The 20,125-nt window shown below is 41.1% G+C and overlaps 1 protein-coding gene and 1 long non-coding RNA gene across 4 annotated transcripts in view; one reads left to right on the top strand and one right to left on the bottom strand.

The window, feature by feature from the left end:
* LOC140696789 (uncharacterized) overlaps nt 1–20,125 on the bottom strand; it is a 65,948-nt gene that overhangs the window by 7,277 nt on the left and 38,546 nt on the right. The gene's annotated exons all lie outside the window — the stretch shown is intronic.
* The window catches only part of MAPK6 (mitogen-activated protein kinase 6), a 28,056-nt gene continuing 21,872 nt past the window's right edge, over nt 13,942–20,125 (top strand). Inside the window, exon 1 of one of the 3 annotated variants that reach the window (XM_072962413.1) lies at nt 13,942–14,106. The gene's annotated coding sequence lies outside the window, so the exon portion shown is untranslated. The other 2 variants (XM_006208334.4, XM_031672770.2) reach the window with 2 other exon arrangements.

Below are 20,125 nucleotides of genomic sequence, written 5' to 3'. Positions count from 1 at the left end.
TTATCAGATACATGATTTGCAAAAATTTTCTCCTATTTTGTAGGTTATCTTTTGACTCTTTTGGTAGTGTTCTTTGAAGCACAAAGCTTTTAATTTTGATGAAGTTCAAGTTTGGTTGACTGTGTTTTGTGTCGTGTCTAAGAAACCATTGCCTAACCTAAGGTCACAAAAATTTACACTTATTTTTTCCTAAGAGTTTTATAGCATTAGCTCTTACCTTTAAGACTACAATCCATTTTGACTTAATTTTTGCGTATTGGGTGAGATAAGGGTCCCAACTTATTTCATATGCTAGTTGCCCTAACACCATTTGTTGAAAAAAATTATTCTTTCTTTATAGAATAGTTTTTGGTATTCTTGTGGAAAATCCAATGCCCATAAGTGTGTAGGTCTACTTCTAGACCCTGAACTCTATTCTCTTGATCTATATGTCTATCCTTATGCCAGTACCACCCTGTTTTGGTTACTGTAGCTTTTTTGTAGTAAATTTTGAAACTGGGGATTGAATCCTCCACCTTTGCTCTTTTTCAAGATTGTTTTGGCTATTCAGGCTCCCTTACATTTCCGTATGAATTTAGGATCAGTTGTTAATTTCTGCAAAAGGGTCAGATGGGATTTTGACAGGGATTGCTTTGGATCTATAGATCAATTTGAAGATTATTGCCATCTTAACAACATTAAGTCTTCCAATAAATGAACGTGGAATAGCTTTCCATTAATTTAGTTCTTTAATTTCCTTCAGCAATGTTTTGTAATCTTCAGTGTACATATCTTGTCAAAGTCACTTTTTTACTTCAGTGTACACGTCTTATTAAATTTACTCCTAGGTATTTTGTTATTTTTTATTTCCCTTAGTGTTTTAATCCTTTCCTCTGCCATCTGCCAAGACACGGCATTTTGATATCACTTAGCATGGGCCATCACTTTTTCCATGCTTCACAGGCACCACCTTACTAGCACGTTTGCACTGATTCCTGTGGTCTTTGACAGAGTGTAAATCTTGTATTTTGGGAGTGTTTACCCAAATTGTTATCCGATCTTACACTCTATCCCCCTTAATCAAGAACCCTCAGAATCTAGTCCTATGTGTAGTACCCCATCTCCTGCAATCTGTGCTGGTTAAATCTTTTTGCTCTTTTGGGATATGGTTTCCCCCTCATCAGGCCTAGCATGCCCTCAGCTGGGTAATGATGCTACTTAACCCTAGTTACAGATTTAGTGGACAGGAGGGTAGGGGAAGATCCTGAGGGAGACACATGTTGTATTGCAGGAAAAGGACTTGCCATTGTCTCAAGCAAGGGGAGTGTGTGGCTCTTAGTAGGGAAGAATTGCTCACTCTTCCAGGCTCAGAGGGTCAACAGAAACTTAGAAATTTAAGATATTGGGGGGGGCATCAACTCAGATGTCCCCATCCTGAATGTCAGCATCTCATTCTTTCTCAACAACAGCCCTGTCCTTGGATTAGGAGACCTAGCTTAGTTAGCTTAACATTTTTTGGAGCCTGGTCACACTGAAGATTTAGTTGGTCTGGTCCTCAGCTTTCTCTGCCCTCCCACTGCAAGTTATGAAAGCCTCTCTACCAAAGAGACTCCCTGGCTTTCACACTTGGCTCTCAGTTGCCTGCTTGTCACTCCCTCAGCTTTTTGTTCTCTTCTCCTAGAGTTTCGTTGGAGTTAAACAAGAAGCATCCAATCCCATTGTCCTTAAGATTACTATGTTCTCCATATTACTGCACCAGCTAACACATTCTCTTTCACTTGTGTACTATAATAGTTCACCACTGGAGAAGGTTTTAGTACTTAGACGGCTACCTCATGCCAGGGACTATCCGTTCTCCATCCATCACCAGCGCAGAGGTCCTCCTACCAGCTGGGTGGTGAACCAGCTCCAAAACCCCATCTTATCATGTTCTTCCTCAGATCTCTCCTGGCTCCAACTGTGGCAGTTTGGGCTTTCCTAGGAAGCAGACTCTGAGACAGAATTTAGTGTTCAGGGTAATTATGAGGGAGAGCTCTGGGGATCAATGTCTGTGGGCTAGAGGGGAAGGAAACAGGGTTGGGCAGAGGGAGAAGCTGATCTGAGATGCAGGCTGACAAGCTCAACGAGCCCCACTGGGAGCTCTCGAGCAGAAATGGCTCATCGAATTTGCCCTGCTCAGGGCCTGAATTACCAGGCCTCCCTATCCTTCCCTTGATCAATTGTTGGATTTGAGCCACATGGGAAAGGGGCATCTCCTAAGGCAATATAGCTCTCTGCAAATGAGCCAAACTCTGTAAGAAATGACAGTCGACAGCTGTGTGTTGACCACAGTCCCCACAGGTGGGCAGCAAGTCCTTCCTTGAAGGGTCTCTGGTCAATGCATCTCAATATCCACCACACATGTCATGCCAGCAACTTACCCTCAAATGGTTCAGGTCAAAAAAAAAAGCTCATTATGTTATGTGTGCAACTTTTCTGTAAGTTTGAAATACTTTCAAAATAAAAAGAACTTAAAAAAAAAAAGAACATGCTTACATAAATTAAATGTGACTGAGGAAACACCTAGAAAAGAGCCTTCTGTTGCTGATCCAAAGAAAGGGGAATGGTGTGCAAAGATGAAAATTCATTTGAATGAGTAAAATATGGATCACCAGAAGAGTTAGTGGGAGGTAAGCCTGAAAAGGCAAGTTGAGGCGTCATCCTTGCTGACACAACATACTTTGGAATAGAGCAATAACAGAAAATGCCTATTTCATCACAGCTGGACCTGCCTTTAATTTCACCTCCCCTCTTCTGAGTAGGTAAAGCCTTTTCCAGATTACCTTTAATAGTTACTGTTTCCTATCTGCCTCTTCCTTTTGTGCCTTTCCTCTCCAAGGCCATAATGGAACTTGGAATGTGAAGATGTGAGTCTTTGCTCGGCTTCCCATACGGGGATGAAGATTATTTTTAAAATTAATCTCTGAGTCACAGAGGGAGGAGGGAAAGAATCATTTTAATCTCTTCCTTTTCCCTCCTTCATAACCTGCTGTACAGCTAAATCATTTTTCAAAAATCCGTCTTGTTCCCTCTTCCCCAAGAAACATTAGTCTTTTATTTTCCCTTTGAAAACAGTATTTATAAACCTTTGGAAGCCTCTAAAATTGGAAGAAATTTTCCTTTCCTGGATGGACCACCAGCTAAATTAGATCATCCTAACGCCGCTTTCATGTAAGTAAATCTGTTTCTTATAATATTGACTGTTGGCATCTGGGAGGTTGTATACGGTTCCTCCTTGTCCCCTTGTCCCTGTGCCGTTAGCTGTGTTCTGTCTGACTTCCCTTTGACTCTCCTGGGCTGAGCAGAAGGCACTCCTGCTCTCTGTGGGAGACGCAGGCGGAGACCGCTCCACCTTCCACCTTTGCAGCGTGCTGCGGCATGCCTCCTGCCTCACTATTCAACCACGTTTCTTTGAGGGAGAAATAAGCATGGAAACAGTGAATGCGACATTTACAAAAAAAGTTTTTACCAATTTACATAGTAAACGTTGAAGAAAAGCCCTACCTGAAGTCAAACTTACTCAAAAAGTGGGGAGAACGTTCTATCTTGGGTGAAGCAGGCATTTAAAGCCTATCTGTGGAATGAATTGAATGGAAGGAGAGAGAGCTGGCTTAACTTCAGGAAACCATGGTTTAGACAGGCAAGCTTCTGGCTGGAGATATTAATAGCACCCCTTATTTATGCTGTCATTTAGCATTTTCAGAGTGCTTTCACACACATTATCTCGCGAAATCCTTGGAACAGCGCTGCAAGGGAGGTGAGGCATTTTAATGATAAGATTAAATGACTTGCCTGGACTCTGACAACTAATAAGTGGTAGAACGGGGACCAGTACCTGGGTCTGCTGACTGCTGTTGGTGCCAGAATAGCCGATGGATCTTTCTGATTTCAGAGTGGAGTCCGCAAGGATTACTGCTAGGGGACTCGCCTTATTTCGGACTTTCATAGGCTGTCTGAAAGTGGGCTCATGTAAGAAAAGTGACTGGGCTGAGATGCCCTTAAGCTCTCCAGAGTAGTAACCACCAAGCAGATGGAACTAAATTGAAGAAAAGATAAATTGCACAAAGCTATGTTAATGGACAGAAGTATGGCAGATGAGTTGCATTCTGAACTGATTGTGGATAATGCTTTTAGGACTGTTAGTCTGAAGGACACCTGAAAGAAGATGAGCTTGGAGCTATGATTTATTCCAGGAAACAGAACCACGAGTTATTGTTGACTGTTTTCTCAAGTCACATAACAATAAAACAGTAGGCCTCCTTGCTAAGAATGTGGAAAACAAAACTGAAAGCACTGTTTTGTCCTATATTCGACAAAATGGTGATGAAGCTATGCCTGGTATCATGCATCTAATTCTACCCCAAAACCTTAAAGAAGAGCCTAGTAAATATACCAGGTCATAGAAAAGGGCAGCTAAAATAGTCAAATAGATTCCCTAAGAAGAAAGTTGCTTTAAACACAGGATTAAGTAAGTGAGTATTTGGAGAAAATCCTTATTTACCTTCCTGAAGTTTAATGTCATACAGGGTAATTACAATATTCAAAAACACTTTATTTTCAACATTTTATCGGGAGGACACTATATTCAACACTAGAGCTTAGAGTGAATAAAACATGGAAATTCACAATCATTGTCAGAGAATATCAGACTGGATGAATCTTTAGCCCAAGTCAGCAGTTTTTCTTGTGTTCTTAATGGATTGGCATCTGGTTTACAGTGCAGAGTTTCTTGGGTTTGGTTGGTATGTGTTGGTGGCCAGAGATCAATCAACCCTGGTGTACTTGCAATCAAGTTCTTCAAGCTGAAAATCTGAAGGATCAACTCTTCATGCCACCAGAGGATAAAGTGAAGTTACTACTATTAATCACCTTCTTATTGATGTTGAGTTGTTTATCTGGGTCTTAGAGATACCATCCATTTCTGTGGTCTCAGGATTTCTTCTGAGCTAGGAAAAATATAGATAGTCCCTGTATGACTGACTTATGTTCCCAAAGTTGAATTCTAACTTAGCTGTTTGAAACTGAAAATGCATATTCCCTAGAGAAATGATGTGCCAAATACTGGTTAGGTTCTCAGGCCAGCTCGTGGAAGCCCATTTATCCCAGAAGCAGCTCGACTGTGAGAGGATGAGAACTGTGACCCACACATTGTTTCTGTGGGAAAAAGTGCCCCAGCAGTGGAGCAAGGACTTCCTTCCGCCCCCACTTCCTACCTCCGTGAGTAGAAGCCAGTGTGTTTACTACAGGAAATGCAGCTCCTGCGTGTGGGCGGCTGGGGCCGCAGCAGCCTTGGATGCCTTATCCATGGGCAGAGATACCCTGGCACCTCTCCGGCCCTAGCCCTGTCAGGGAAGAGGGTGGGGCAGGTGTGGAGTCTTTCCCCAACCCACCTTCTCAGAATAGGGCTGTTGGGACTCTTTAGGGGGTGGGAAGTGGTTCAAAACTGGCTACATACTTTCTGGGGCCTCTTGATCGAAAAGTAGAAAAAACAATGGATGGAGCTAAAGGTATTGAAATATAACTTTTCCCTCTCTTCTGGTCTCTCTCTTGACTTGTCATGGTGTTTAATTTAGAGAGTCAATAATAATAACTAATATCATTCTAAGTAAGGAAAAATTAAAAATTGGTTGTCAGCATGAATTTTATAGTTAATTTTTATATTGTGCAATGCTAGTTTGAAATACAAATATGAGTAACTCTTATGTGAAAACACTAAAATGATACAATTTCTACGTTGCAGCTCTTACGTGTATATATATTTTGTTCTCACCAGAGCAGTGGAAAACGCTGCAGAAAACTCACTTAACCAGTACTATTTCACTTCTTGATATGCACACACATTCTACCAACACTTTCTACCTTTGACTTACTGAGAAAGAAAGGGTTGAAAGGAAAAATGTTTTCAGCATAGACGGTTGGCTAATATGGGGAAGTAACACAAGAAAGGGTATGACAGGGTTCCTTGGTCTTCTGTGTTTCTTAGAATGCCACTGCCTTCTTCCTGTGTTTGAAGCAAGTTCTGGTTCCACTGGAAAGCACAACTTCTCTGAGCTATCAGCACCCCAACTTAGTTGTAGACATAACACAACTTGAACTTATTTGCTTTGTTTCACTGAACCCCAAAGCATTGTGGGTCCTCCAGAATTCTGTGCTCATGGGGCACTGAGAAGGCTCTATGTGAATGGGGTGGCAAGGAGCAGTAGACATGCATGCTCCATTGTCCCATCCAACTGCACTACAAAACATGAGTTCAAAGATAAATTAGAAATTTCAAGATGGCAATAGCAGTGTATTAAACCAAACACAGGTTCTTCCTGAGCATGGGGTCCTGCATAATGCCCTGGGTAGGGGATGGAGGGGAGGGCCAAGGGGGAGACCTCTGGTAGCCTGGGGTGGGAATTCACAGGGATAGAGCGACCCAGAATGGGCAGGTGGATCTCAAGCCTCCTGAGGGCCTGGGCATTTTCCTTTCAGAACAGCACAGCTAGAAACAGTGAAGGCTTCAGTCAGGACTCTAGAGGCGGGTACAGGCCTCTGGGGATGACATCTTCAGGCAAGGGTGTTCCAGTGGTGGTAACTACCAGCTTGCAAAATACATCAAATAGAAGGAGATGGGATTGTGGAAGGCAGACCTACTAAACTGTATTATATACTAGTTGCTAACGAGCACTCAGAATGACAGATGTAAACAAATCTTCAGCACAAGTTTACTTAGACTTACAGATAGTGATTACCTTCTTCCCCAAACGACAGCTAGCTGGCTATTTTGGAGGGCGAAAAGGAGGGGAATGACCTTGTGTACTGAAAGCTGCTTTGTCCCCACGAGTAAAACATTTATCACTCTGTGCGTGGGCTGAGGGGCAACTTTGCATTGGTATGGGTGGAGGCCCAGGCTGTTCTCAAAAACTAAGGATGATTATAGAGGACTTTGTGGTCTCAAGAGTTCAAGTTTCAAAAACACGGACTATTTCCAGAAATGAGGAGCATCTAATACCCTCAGGCTAACAGGGCATTCAAGACAGGAGGCGGATGAACAGAGTACAGATAAAACATTTGGTAGGGTATAGCTCAGTGGTAGAGTGCATGTCTACCATGCACAAGGTCCTGGGTTCAATTGCTAGTACCCCCATTAAAAATAAATAAACCTAATTACGCCTCCCCCACCCCGAAAAGAAAAAAAAAACTTTGGACCAAATTCCCCTAAAGCCGAGTGTTACCATTTCTCTGCTCCTCTTAAAAAGTGTGTGTTTGTGAAAGAGAGAGAAAAGGGAGCTACAACTATTGTATTAGCAGTTTAATTCTACCATTTCTACAAATTTATCTCACTTCCAGAAAATACTGACTTCCAAGGCAGATAAATTACAGGGAGGAGACTTTACTTATTTTTATAAAATTACACCAGTAGGTATTTCCCAGTACATTCAAGTGTTTAGTTACATAACCATTATTTAGAAAGTGTACAGATTTTTCAGAGATTTATGTTACCAGGTTTTATCTTAAAAATTTAAGTAGCTTATTTCAACTTTTCTACAGAATCTTATTTATCATAGCCTAAGAGAATGACATAATATTTATAAAGTATTTACCTGAAACAGGCTACTTGATAAATGCTATTACTATTCTGAGCGGTAAGCTCTTTGTTGCTCCATCAAGTTAAATACACGATCCTTGATTTTCTTTCTTCTTTTTCTTTTATTGAAGTACAGTCAGTTACAATGTGTCAACTTCTGATGTACAGCACATTGTCCCATTCATGTGTATACATACGTACATATTCGCTTTCATATTCTTTTTCATTAAAGAAGAAATTTCATATACAGAAGAAATTTGTTTTTTTAAATCTATTTTTATATATAATGGCTAATATTTGCAAATCTCAAACTCTCAAGTTTATCCTTTCCCACCCTCTTCCCCTCGGTAACCATAAGGTTGTTTACTATGTCTGCGAGTCTGTTTCTGTTTTGTAGATGAGTTCATCAGTGCAGGATCCTTGATTTTCATTTACAGGTGTCTCTTACTTCAAAACACATTCATGTGATCTGCCAGTGACTGAACTCTACACCCAACTTTAATGGCTTTTGACTGAAAGCATTCTCTTCAAATCTTTAACTGTAGTCCTCATTATTCACAGATTGCGAATTCGTTTACTTGCTAAAATTTATATGTAACCCCTAAACCAATACTCACAACATTTCCACAGTCATTTTGGGACATGCAGAGTGGTAAAAAAAAAGAAATTGTTGCCCTATGTGCATGTCCCCACTGAGGTTGAATGAGGCAACACTCTGCCTTCTTGTTTCAATTCTCATTTTGTAAACAAATGTCCTTCCTGTGGTCTATCTAGCACCATGTTTTTGCATTTTTTGTTTTTTTGTTTTAGCTGTTTAAAATGGCCCGTAAGCATAGTACTGATGTGTTGGCTAGTGTCTCTATGTGTAAGGAAGCTGTGATATGCCTTTTGGAGAAAATACATCTGTAAGATAAGCTTCATTCACCATGAATTACAGTGCTGTTGGCCATCATTCAGTATTAATGAGTCAACAACATATATTAAATAAAATGTCTTTAAACAGAAACAGACATAAAACAAGGTTATATATTAACTGGTTGGTAAACATGGGACTAGAGGCTTGCAGGAACCTAATCCTGTATTCTCCTTAGAAGTAATGCTAATAATTGCTTGGTAATAAAACAATGGTAATAATCAGCAGGCACTAACTCAGTGTTCCAAGTGGCTTTATAGAACATAACTACTACAAACAACAATAATCAACTGTACTTGGCAATGAATTTCTTCAGTGGAAACTTGTTTTGTTTACAAAACAAATTATAATGTGTTCTTTTAGAAATCATGTCTACGAAAGCAATCATTTTAAATTGAGTAGACACACTGACACACAGAAGCTTCAAGTTAGAGAATACCTTGGATGTTATCACCTCTCTGAAGGCCCCTCCTACCCCCAGCAATTCCTTTTATAGAATCCCTGACAGGTGGCCACTGTTTTCCGATTGATTGCTTCCAGTGATGTAGAGCTCACTTCACCAGGAGGTCCTGTCCACTGTGGCTCAGTTCCAGTACCCAAAACTGTCCTTTCTTATGCTGAGCCAGTATCTTCCTCTCTGAAATAGCCCTCCTGATGGTCTTAGATCTGAGCTCTAGTGCAACATGGAATAAATCTACTCTCTCCCTCTCTCCTCTGCAACAATGTTCCCCTTAGCAAATTGCTTTTCTGCAGGTTAAGCAGACCCAATCCCCTCATCTTTTCTTCATAGAAAAAATAGTTTCCACAGTCTCCCTGGATGTCTCTTTCTAATGAATTCTGACTTGTTATGCAAGGTAGCTCTTTTTATGTGGTATCTATATTTGAACATGTAAGTCCAGAAGTCCTGAGCTGAATAGCACAGGTCCGGTACCCCTGTGACTTGAACACTGTTTTGCATTAACACAGTCTACATTTTGTTATTTTGGTGGCTGCTCACACTGCATGAATATCTGTAACTTACTGTCACGTTACGAGGTCAAGCTAAGTCTCCCAAATCCTGGCCCTTTTCAAATTTTCTGAACAAAAAATACTACATATTTTTTGCAGCCAAATGTTACCTCTTTTTTAAAAAAAATCATGATTTTGAATAGCTATTCTGTCATCTATCTCATTCTGATCTGAGTTCTGTATCTTTTTAAAATTCGGTATCTTAGCTCAAACATTGATAAACATATTACTCAGGTACAGACAAAGGGGGACAAATCTGTAGTTTTTCTTGAGAGCTTGAGGCCTCAAGATTAACGTCACTCCAGTAATCAGGACTCTTTGAATCACCCTTTCTCTGCAATAATTTAAACCCATATTTCTCAATCTTATTCATAAGGTGTCTTGACTTTGTGAAATGACTGACATCTTTGTTTAGTAATGTAATGATCCTATCAAGAAAGGAAGTAGTATTTCCTTGTCACGATTTACCTGAAAACAATCCATGACGATTCCTATTAACTGTTACATTTTCCCTAACACCCTATGTTCAATGATCTACACCAGAAAAATTCCAAAGATTGGCATCAAGCTTAGTGGTCTACAATTCTAAAATCTGCTTTTCCCTCCATCTTGAAAATAAAAAAATATTGACAGTTTATTTTCACAGAAAGATGGTAATCAAATTGGAAAAAGATGAAAACGAGTAGCCTAATGAGGGAATTTAAACTCACATGGGCAGAATGGGAGCAACTGGGTCACTCAACACTTAACTCCTCACTCATCTAAGCATTCATCAGGTCCAGTTGATTTGGCCCCAAGAATATCACTTATATTGTCATCCCCTTTCTGTGCCCAGTAGAGACACAGCCTCTTTCTCTTATGCTTAAGCCAGAATTTAGATTGGGTTTTCTGCCACTGTAACAGAAGGAACTGATTTACACAGGAAAGTGTGGCTTCTTAAAGGACATCAGAGGGTTGTTACCAGAGTAAGGTAGAATGAGTGCAGGGCAGAAAAAAACAATGTGTCCTGCCCTCTCCCTGTCGCCAGCCTTGCTCATCTAATCCACCCTTCCGGTTCTTTCTAAAATACTAGTTGGATCATCTCAACGCCTCTCCTTCTGCCTTTAGCATAAATCCAAAAGTCCTGGCATCCAATCAAGGCCTTCTCAGTCTGGTGCTGACTTGCCTTCATTCCCCCGGGGCTTGTCGGACTTCTCCCAGTGTGCCCAGCACATTCATGCCTTTGTACGTTCTGCCCTCTCATCTCGAAATGTCTTTTTCTTCATACTTCCTGATGGAATCAAGCCCAGCTCAAATACTCTGTCTTCTAGTTGAAATTTTCCTGCTGTCCCCAGTCCTTGTCAACTGTTCCTTCCAACAACAGCAGGTAATTTGCATCTCTGCTCAGGAAGCAGCCGTCACATGCTGCCTAATGGTGTACTTACCTGTTCCTTTCCCACATTCATCCACTGCAACAGTGGCTTTCCAACTCTTAACAATAGTAGAGCTCATAGCAATAACAAGCAGTAAACAGGGCCATCGTGATCCAACTGGCACATTTATATCTATCATATTCCATCGACTTTAAGATGTATTTCTTCCATTTTAATATCTCTGAAATCAGGATGTGGCAATGGACTATTATTATTCTGATTCTTTTCGCTGTTTTTAAAAAGACTTTATTCTTTTAGAGCAGTTTCAGGTGCACAACAAAATTGAGCAGAAAATACAGAGAGTTCGCACATATATATATATACTCCTCTACCCTCAACATCCCTCCTCAGTGTGGCACGTTTGGTACAATCGATGAACTAACATGGACACATTATTATCAACCAAAGTCCATAGTTTACATTAGGGTTCTCTCTTGATGTTGTACATTCTATGGGCTTTGACAAATGCATAATGACATGTAGCCGCCACTATAGTATGATACAGAATAATTGCATTGCCCTAAAAATCCCCTGTGCTCCATCTATTGATTCCTCCCTCCCTCCCTCTCCCCAGGCACCCGGAAACCACGATCTTTTTTATTGTTTCTGTAGCTGTGCCTTTTCCAGAATGTCATTTGGTTGGAATCATACAGTTCGTAGCCTTTTCAGACTGACTTCTTTCACTTATTAATATGTCTTTTAAGTTTCCTCCATGTCTTTAATGCCTTGATAGATTTTCTTTTTTACTGCATATATATTTTTTAATTTACATATATGTACTGTTCATTGTTTCTAACAACGTTTAGAGCTGTAGCTTTCTAAACTTACATAGTTATCAAAGAAATACAGTTTTCACTTTTTTTTTAAGCCAGTATTTTATTTTACTTGGGTTTCTTCTGTTTCTGGTGTGTAGGGTGAAGGTAATTAGGTGTATTTATTTTTAGAGGAGGTACTGTTGATTGAACCCAGGACCTTGTGCATGCTAAGCATGCACTCTTCCGTTTGAGCTATACCCTCCCCAGTTTTTGCTTAATAGTACGTAAAATAATGGCATGTCATAATTGATGACATTTTAGATTTGCTGGAATATGATACATAACCAAAAATTTCACAACACAAATTTTACCCTTTGTTACAGGTGATGCCCTCTAATTTTTTTTTGCTCTATTTCAGTAAGCAAAAATGAAGATCATAAATCCACCAAAATGGTTCACTACACAAGGCAGTTTGAAAAACTACTTAACTAACTTAAGAGAATGTAAACTATTTATAGCCACACAATAGGATTAAGAACTAAAACCGACTACATTAACATGATTTTACAACTCCAGCATCTGCATAAAGATGAAATTCCAAGAAATTCTTGCCTAAATAGATGAAGTTGCACATAACTTGACTGCAGTGTCAAGAACTTCCTTGAAGTCCATTTATCTGAACAACAGACTACCTAGTGACCTAGCTTTCCTCAGGGAAAATCGCCTCCTCCTTACCAAGATTACTCCACTGGGTTTATCAAACAACTGTTAACTCTAGCTTGATTCAAAAACTCGCCCATCCCTGTGTTTATTAATCCTAAAGGATTATATCACAGATTTAACCCAATCTTAATCTTGCTTTCATTGAAAGACCTATCCTAACTCAGAGCCCCTGAAACTATCCCACTCTTGACCTCCTCTTTGAGACGCTACTATAAGACTCTGCCCACACAGCGGTCTCTCTTAAATCCTGTAAGCAATAAATTTGGCTTTGCTTGATCAACAGGTTATTTTGGAGTTCTTTGATGGAAGTCAGGAGCTGACACATTATAAGCTCCTTGAGGGAAGGCACAATGCTTATTGTTTATTCACCACCCCTCTCCGCATGGTGATCAAACATTGATGGATGGGGAGGAATGGTGTTGGAACCTCAGGGGAGCCTAGAGCAGGGAGAGTAGGGATATATAGTGGTCATGGGTAAGGAGCTCCTGTTACAGAGAGGCTGCATCCACAAATAAGAAATCTTGTGGTTGGCACAAGCCTCCCCTTTCTCTTGGTTTTCTCTACTCACCACGTACTCTGCACACCTGGTACTCAGATGGCATTGTTTTAAATACAAAAAATATAAAACATTCAAGCACCATCCCAACACTTAACTTCAAGCCACTGTGTGATCTTTGAAGTGGTCTTTGCCTCATGCTTGAAGCTTGAAGATGTGCATAATAATGGATAAAGGGCTGCCAAACATTTGGCTCTCATCTGGAATGAGGTTAAGTCACTGAAAAAATATGTTGACCTGCGTCTCTAATTTCATAAATACCTAGATAAATTTTACATAAACACTGGAAAGGCTCTTTGGATTCAATAAGCCATGATACATAAAATCAGCTTGCTGTTTGTCCAAGTGGGCCCATGAAGGCACCAACCAATCTATGCTTCCCACTTATCTCACAGTGTATCCCTGCCCAAATTCTACGCTTCCCTCAAATCGGCCTAGTCCCAGTTCCTGCAACAAGCCAGGTGCTCTCCTTCCTGTCTTTGCTCATTCTGTTCCCTCCCTAGGAACAGGTACCCTCTCATCTCCTCTTGTCATGTGGGTTCCTTCCGATCCAGCTGAAAAGCCACCGGTGGCCTTTAGAAACCTTAACACTTGACCTTTAACGTGTTTGTCTTATTCGTCAGCTGTTGCCTTCCAGGTCCCCAGGGACGGGGACGAAAGCCTTATTCCTCTAGGTTGCCCAGTGGCTTGCACGTAGTAGGTGCGCAGTAAATGCTTCCAAAGAGTTTGATCATCTTGTGCTCTAGTGCTGGGGCAGGTAATGGAGCAAATACGGCCCGTCAGTTCACCTCCACGCCAGCCCCCCGGCCCCGCCCACCGGAGGCAGCAGACGAGCCCGCGTGCCTCTCCCACCGCCCCCGCCGCGCACGGAGCCCAGTCACGGGCGTTGGAAATTCCGGCGCGTGCCGGCGCGCTGAGCCGGGCGGGGGCGGGGGAACCCGTGGAGTGAGCCTGTGACGTGAGGGGGCGTGCCTCCAGGACGCCCCGCCCCCTCTTCCTCGCCCTCTCTCGCGGGTCGGGGTTACATGGCGGCGACTGCGGCAAAGCGAGAGCCTCGGAGACGCCGCTGCCGCCAGCACAGCCGGAGACCTGAGCCGACACTGGGGGCTGTCTGTGGGCCTCGCACTCCCTCGATGAGTCGGAGAAGTCCCGTGAGTATGTGTGTGTACGTGTGCGGGGCGCGCCGCCGGGGCGGCTCGGGAGGGCGCCGCGGCGGGCCCGGCGGCGGCGGAGCCGGCTCCCTCCTCCATTGTGTGTGACCCTCCGGCGGCCGCCGCTCAACAAAGGCGCTTTTGTTCCGTCTCCCGCCCGCCCCCGGCCCTCCCGCCGCCTCGCCCGCTCGGGCCTGGCCGGCGCGTCCCCGCGCGGGCCGGCGGGCGGCGGGCCGGGGTCCCCGCGTGGGGCCGGCGGAGCGGCCGGCGCGCCCCTCCCACCCGGCACGCCCCTCGCCGGCCGCCGGGCCGGGCCCCGTCGCGCCGCCAGCCCCGGGGCCCCGCCTGCCGGCTGCGGCACCGCTGCCCGCGCCCGGCTCCGCGGGTTCGGAGCCCGGCGGGGCCGGCGCACGCGGGGCGGTGGCCGGGAGGGCCGGCCCGCCCGGGGAGCGTGAGGTGGCGCGGAGTCTTGCCTTCCTGGCACGCTGCCTTTCGAAATGCTCCCGCGTCTCCTCCCCCATCCCACTCGGGTGACTCGGCCTCAGCTGACTCCGGCCGGGCAAAGTCTCCGGCGCACTCGGCAAATTGCGTAGGGCGCGCGCGCGCGCGCGGCTCACACGGCTCTGCTCAGAGCCCTGAACTCCTCTGCCCGAGTTGAGTCTAACCATAAATCAGGTACAGAGAACTGGTCCGAATCGGAATTCCTAATTTCCTCCCCGCTTCTACTTCAGCCTTGCTTGAGCTGCGTCCGGGACGTTGAGCGACGGGGGTCTGTGAAAGCCCCCAAATGAAAACTTGTTTTGTCAGTTCACTAAAAAGGGGCCTCCTCGCTTCGCTGTGCATTTTTCTCTGACTTGGTGAGGTGCGTTGAAAAGTAAAGGTGCCCTGGCCGCCTTTTGTTCCTTGGCTTAGTGAGACTCGATTGGTTCAGGTGTTACGTGGGAGCTCTATGAAGCATGATCTTTTTGATTCCTTTCCTGTTTTATTTTTTTCTTTTGCTTGCTCATTGGAAAAAGTCCAGGAAAGGGAAGCTGGTGAGGTGGAATTAGAAGCCTGCTGCATTTGCAGCAAAATTCATGTTCTTTCCTCCAATACAAGAAATGCTAAAATTCAATCTTCGTATTAACTTTTTTTTTTTTTACGGATACAAGATGATTTGTCGAGGGCAGAGAAAAATGAACAGGGGACAGAATGAAGTGAAAACAGCTTAAGTAGTTTTCTGATGGCTTAATTCTTCTAGCCTTGTTATTTTTTTTAAGTTCTAATTGGACATACCTTCTCTTTTCAACTTTGGGAGACTGAGATGGAAAGAATAATCTGACTAGAAGAATGCAGGGTCCAAACAGGGCTGGGCCCTGAAAGGGAACTGTCTCTCGAGTTCTTAGAAATGTCAGATTTTAACGTTTGAAATATAATTTCTAGTTGGGTGGGAGAAACTTTACATTTCTTTAAGGCTTAATTGTTCACACATGTTTATGAAGGGGTTGCTACGTGCCAAGGAGCATAAGGTTCTTTCACATGTATGTCCTACATCACTTAATAAGAATTGCCTTATGAAACTTGTACAATTGCTTGTTGGTGTCCTAAATTCAGTAATTGTAGTCATCTAAGAAATATGCTAGTTTTGAGCAGGGCATGTTTTAATCACCTAAGTATTACTATTCAGAAATAAGCTCTGGCAAGTGAAGAACTGTTTATAAAAACCTTCATATTTGAGCATATTTTGCAGTTATTATTTGCAAAATGGGACTAAAAATGTTTGCTACCTTTCCATGATTAAGAACGAATCCAGAGAAGATTGATGTGAAGATGAGTTAATTTTGTAATAGAAAAAGCATATGTTCTGATGACAAGTGTTGGTACTAAAAGTGTTGCAGCATTTTGCGTAAGTTAATTTAAGCATCATGAGAATTCATAACTGACAAAATAGTAAGGTTTGCTGACTCAGGGTACATTGCTGAAGGGGATGGGGTCGGGTAGGAGGAAGCTTAGAAGTGCTGCAAGTTTTGAGTTGGGTGATGACTCATCCTGCCCACGGACTGCTACGTGGCCCTTTTTTTTTTATACACTGTATTTTTTTAAATGATAGGCTAAAATGCTTCTGTCTACATTATAATTCTCATAGAGAAGCCACAGTTTTTCTAAAAAAATAATGGCTTCTTGAATTGCATTTTAAAAGGATATCATGTATCTTGCAGGTGGAATTTTGTAATATTTGCTGGGAGGAAAGATAGAATTAATTTATGTCCTGTTGCAATTAAATATTTGATACTAAAATTTTTTTTAAAATTGATACTAACAGCTCCTTAGTTATTACTGAGAGAGATTTCTTATCAATTATTTACAAAGAATAGTACTTTTGTGGTGTGAATCAAAATTAACATTTTTTCCCATTGGTAATGTAAAAGTTATCTTTATAATGTCTAGAAATTAGTTTAAATAAGTTGTAAAAGCACAGAAGTATTTAATCAGGTACAGCTCTGAACCTATGAGCATTTCATTCTGATGGAATTATACGTGGTGCTTTCTCTTGATCTGTAGGAATTTGCTGTTTTTGTAAAGACAGCTTGAAACAGGTATTGTTATAGGCAGGATTTTTCATCAATCTTTTTCTAAGATAAGCTGAATGTACAGTTCCAAATTTAGGACTTTCGTTGAAATTTGGTAATAAAATATTTTGACTGTAGAAAGCCATTTTTTTATCAGGTTGGCATAAAATAAAATTAAGGAGGGGAAAAAAGATTGAGAACAGCAGTTTGTTTTAAAAGTAAGAAGAAAAAAACTTCCCACTCCCAAGTTTTTATTTGTATACTTATCTTCTCAAAATGATTTATTTGAAGAGTTTTGTGGGCAGTAAAGTGTATTAATGTAAATTAAATCTTTGGAGAGATTTTAGAAGAACATTGCATGACTTATATAAAGGAACTTTAATAACATTTAATTCAAACTTTAAATTTCCTTCTAAAGGAAATAAAAAATATAAAAGGATTGTATATTTTCAAAAGCATCCTCTTACAGGTTGAACATGTATTTCCAGTTTTTTTTTAAGTGTAGGTAATTAGCCGTCATGCTTACTTCATCTTAGCCTGTCTTTTCTATGAGGTTTTGCCTCATGAAACCGTGAGCCTCACCACTGCTATCCAATTCCTTGTTTGCCTTGCCCTCTTGAACTGTATTACTCTAGGGCTGCTGTTAAAAGAAGATGCCTCAAAAGTAAATTCTTTGTAGCATTGTTGGCTCCTTCAGCCTGTTTTGTGAGTTGTTAATGTTACCCTAAGTCCTGCTAGGGGCATGGGGATTTTGGTTGGTTTTATTGCTCAGAGCCCTGACTGAGACTTTACAAAAACGATGTTCCTATAGTCAGTGACTTTTTCCTGGGAGTTGCTTTTCATGTGGAGCGAGCTAATGCATTTAAAGTTAATAGTGGTGTGGGCTGAGTCTACCATTGGTTTTTTTCTTCCATGAACTGCATATTTGGAAAATATAGTATACCCCTTTGTCTTACATACCTGTCAGCCTTTTAAATCCATTTCTGAAAAGTTGTACAGAAGTTGAATGTTTATATAGCAAATTACATTTTCCCATTGATTTGCATTTAAATTTGATATGTCTTTTCATGGGAAAATAAACAGTATCACAGAAAATGTTTGTTAGAATCCTAATGTTTACTTCAGGGGAAGAAACTGCCTCTGCAGACTGAGAAATCTGTGTGCATTTAATTCTGTACAACCATAAAACTATAATATTAGTGTTTATGGAGGGTTGAGGACATTATCTTGCCCTAGGTACATCACTTGACAGCTCAGGAAACTAAGGCCCGGAGAGATCTAAAACCTTGGTACTAACAGTATGATTTCTGGACCAGCAGTATTAGCAGCATCTGAGAATTTGTTAGAAGTGCAGAATCTTAACCCCATCTCAAGACTTACTGAGTTAGAACCTACATTTTAACTAGATTCTTGGGTGATTGAAATGCACATTCATTTCTAGAAGCACTGCTAAGTGATGCATACACAGTTGCTCACCTGGTTAGTGACTGATCTGGAAAACTTAGGTCTTCTGAGTTGCTCTTTCCATTGGCCCTCTTGAAAAAAGTCAAAAGGAAAATTGAGAATCTAATGGCTGTCCAGTAGAACTTTCTGTGATGATACAAGTGTTCTATTCTGTGCTGTCCAATGAGATCACCACTAGCCACATGTAACTATTGAGCATTTGACAGGTGGCTAATGCACCTGCAGAACTGAATTTTTTAATTTAATTTTAATTTATACTTAAAGAGCTGTATGAAGTTAGTGGCTACTATATTGGACAGCACAGATTTAGATGATCTTTGCCTACACTACGTTTAAAGTCTAAGCTATAATTTATAACTGATTAGGCATAATTCAATTATTTCCTTTTTCATTTACAAATTGGAAAGATGGTATGTTTGTTAACTACCTACTTTCCTAATATGCCCAGATATTATTTTAGTAATTATTATAAAGCAGTGCCAATTTTCTGGTTGATACCCCTGTGTTCAATAATGTTCAGTAATAATCTAGGTTGTAAGAATATACATTTTCTCATTTGTCTCAATAAAGATATTTTCACTTGGACTTTAAAAAAATAAAAATACCTGTTAAGTAAGTATTTCTTAATTATCTTGTGGATAGCATTGAGAGTTTTCTCCCCTGACCTAGTACCTCCAGGCTTTCTGGCACTTGGTGATAGCTGCCAGATTGAGCTGAAATGGCTTTTAATTGGTCTCTGCTTTCACTTGACCGTCTTCTTCAGTCCATTCTCCTCCCAGTAGCCAGAATCATCTTTTTAAAATGTAAGTGAAACCATGACAGTTGTCTGCTTAAAATCCTTCAGTAGCTTTCCTTTGCTCTTAGTTATAAAATTCAGAATCATACCTCATGTATTTGTTTCCATCTGTCCAGTGTTATCTGCACATCAGCCTCTGCTCCCTTTGCTCAGGATGCTGTTGCTCACTGGCATCTTTTCTTTTCCTCGAAAATACAAGTTCTGTCCTACTCTAGGTTGTATTTGCCTTTTCCTCTATTTGGAACGCTCTTATCCCATCTCTTAACAATGCTGGTTTCTTCTGATCATTCAGATTTCAGCTCCTTAGATGGCCATTTCCAAACCACCCAGTCATAGCACTTGGCCAAACCTGAAGTTATGTTACTAGTTTACTTGTTAGTCTTTTCTTACTAGAATGTAAACTCACTGGAAGCAGAACTTTAACTGTCTTACCTCCACTGTACTATCAAACAATGCCTGACACATACCAAGTGCTCAGTAAATTTTTGTGCACTGTACAAAATGTTTGATTCCCTTAAACTTCTAAAGGGAAAAAGTATGTTAAAGATTGCATTATAGTCATTGTAACATGTGATTCTGGGTTTTCGGCTTGCAAGTACCTTATTGATACCATTGTAAAAACTTAAGTAGGATCTGAGCATTAGTGTTAAATTCCTAATTTTAATTACTATAGTTTGGTTATGCAGAAGAATGTCTTGTCTCTGAGAGTATACTCTACTATCAAAGGGTTGGGAGGGAATGTGTAATGTACTTGTCAGTAAGTTAACATTATTATTTGAGAGATGATCATGGGCTTTATTTACAGACTTGAGGTTCAAATCCTGGCTCTCACTGATGTGTGATTTTGAATGCATTATTTAAATTCTCTGAAGATCTTAAGACCCATTTTTCAATGCTGTTAGGATTAAATGTAAGAGTGGTATGCTTCACACATAATACAGTCTTAATCAAGCTTGCTATTGTTCCTCTGTTCTTTTGAAATTCAAATATTAAAAAAATCCTGTTCTCGTGTTCAGTGCTGTGACTTCCTTTATAATATAAACAATTTTTTCATTAATTACTTTTATAATAGCTGATAATGTAGGCTAAATGTGCACCAGACATATTGTCTTCAAATTAGAACTTTGAGCCATATTCCATAATATAGTTTTTTAATATCCTAAAACTGTATAGTTTCAAAATTGAAAGTAGAGCACTTCAAAATGATTTC

This window comes from Vicugna pacos, chromosome 6 (assembly GCF_048564905.1).
Source record: "Vicugna pacos chromosome 6, VicPac4, whole genome shotgun sequence".
NCBI lineage: Eukaryota > Metazoa > Chordata > Mammalia > Artiodactyla > Camelidae > Vicugna > Vicugna pacos.
The sequence above is the reverse complement of the archived record's forward strand: the minus strand, read 5'-3'. Positions and strand labels throughout refer to the sequence as shown.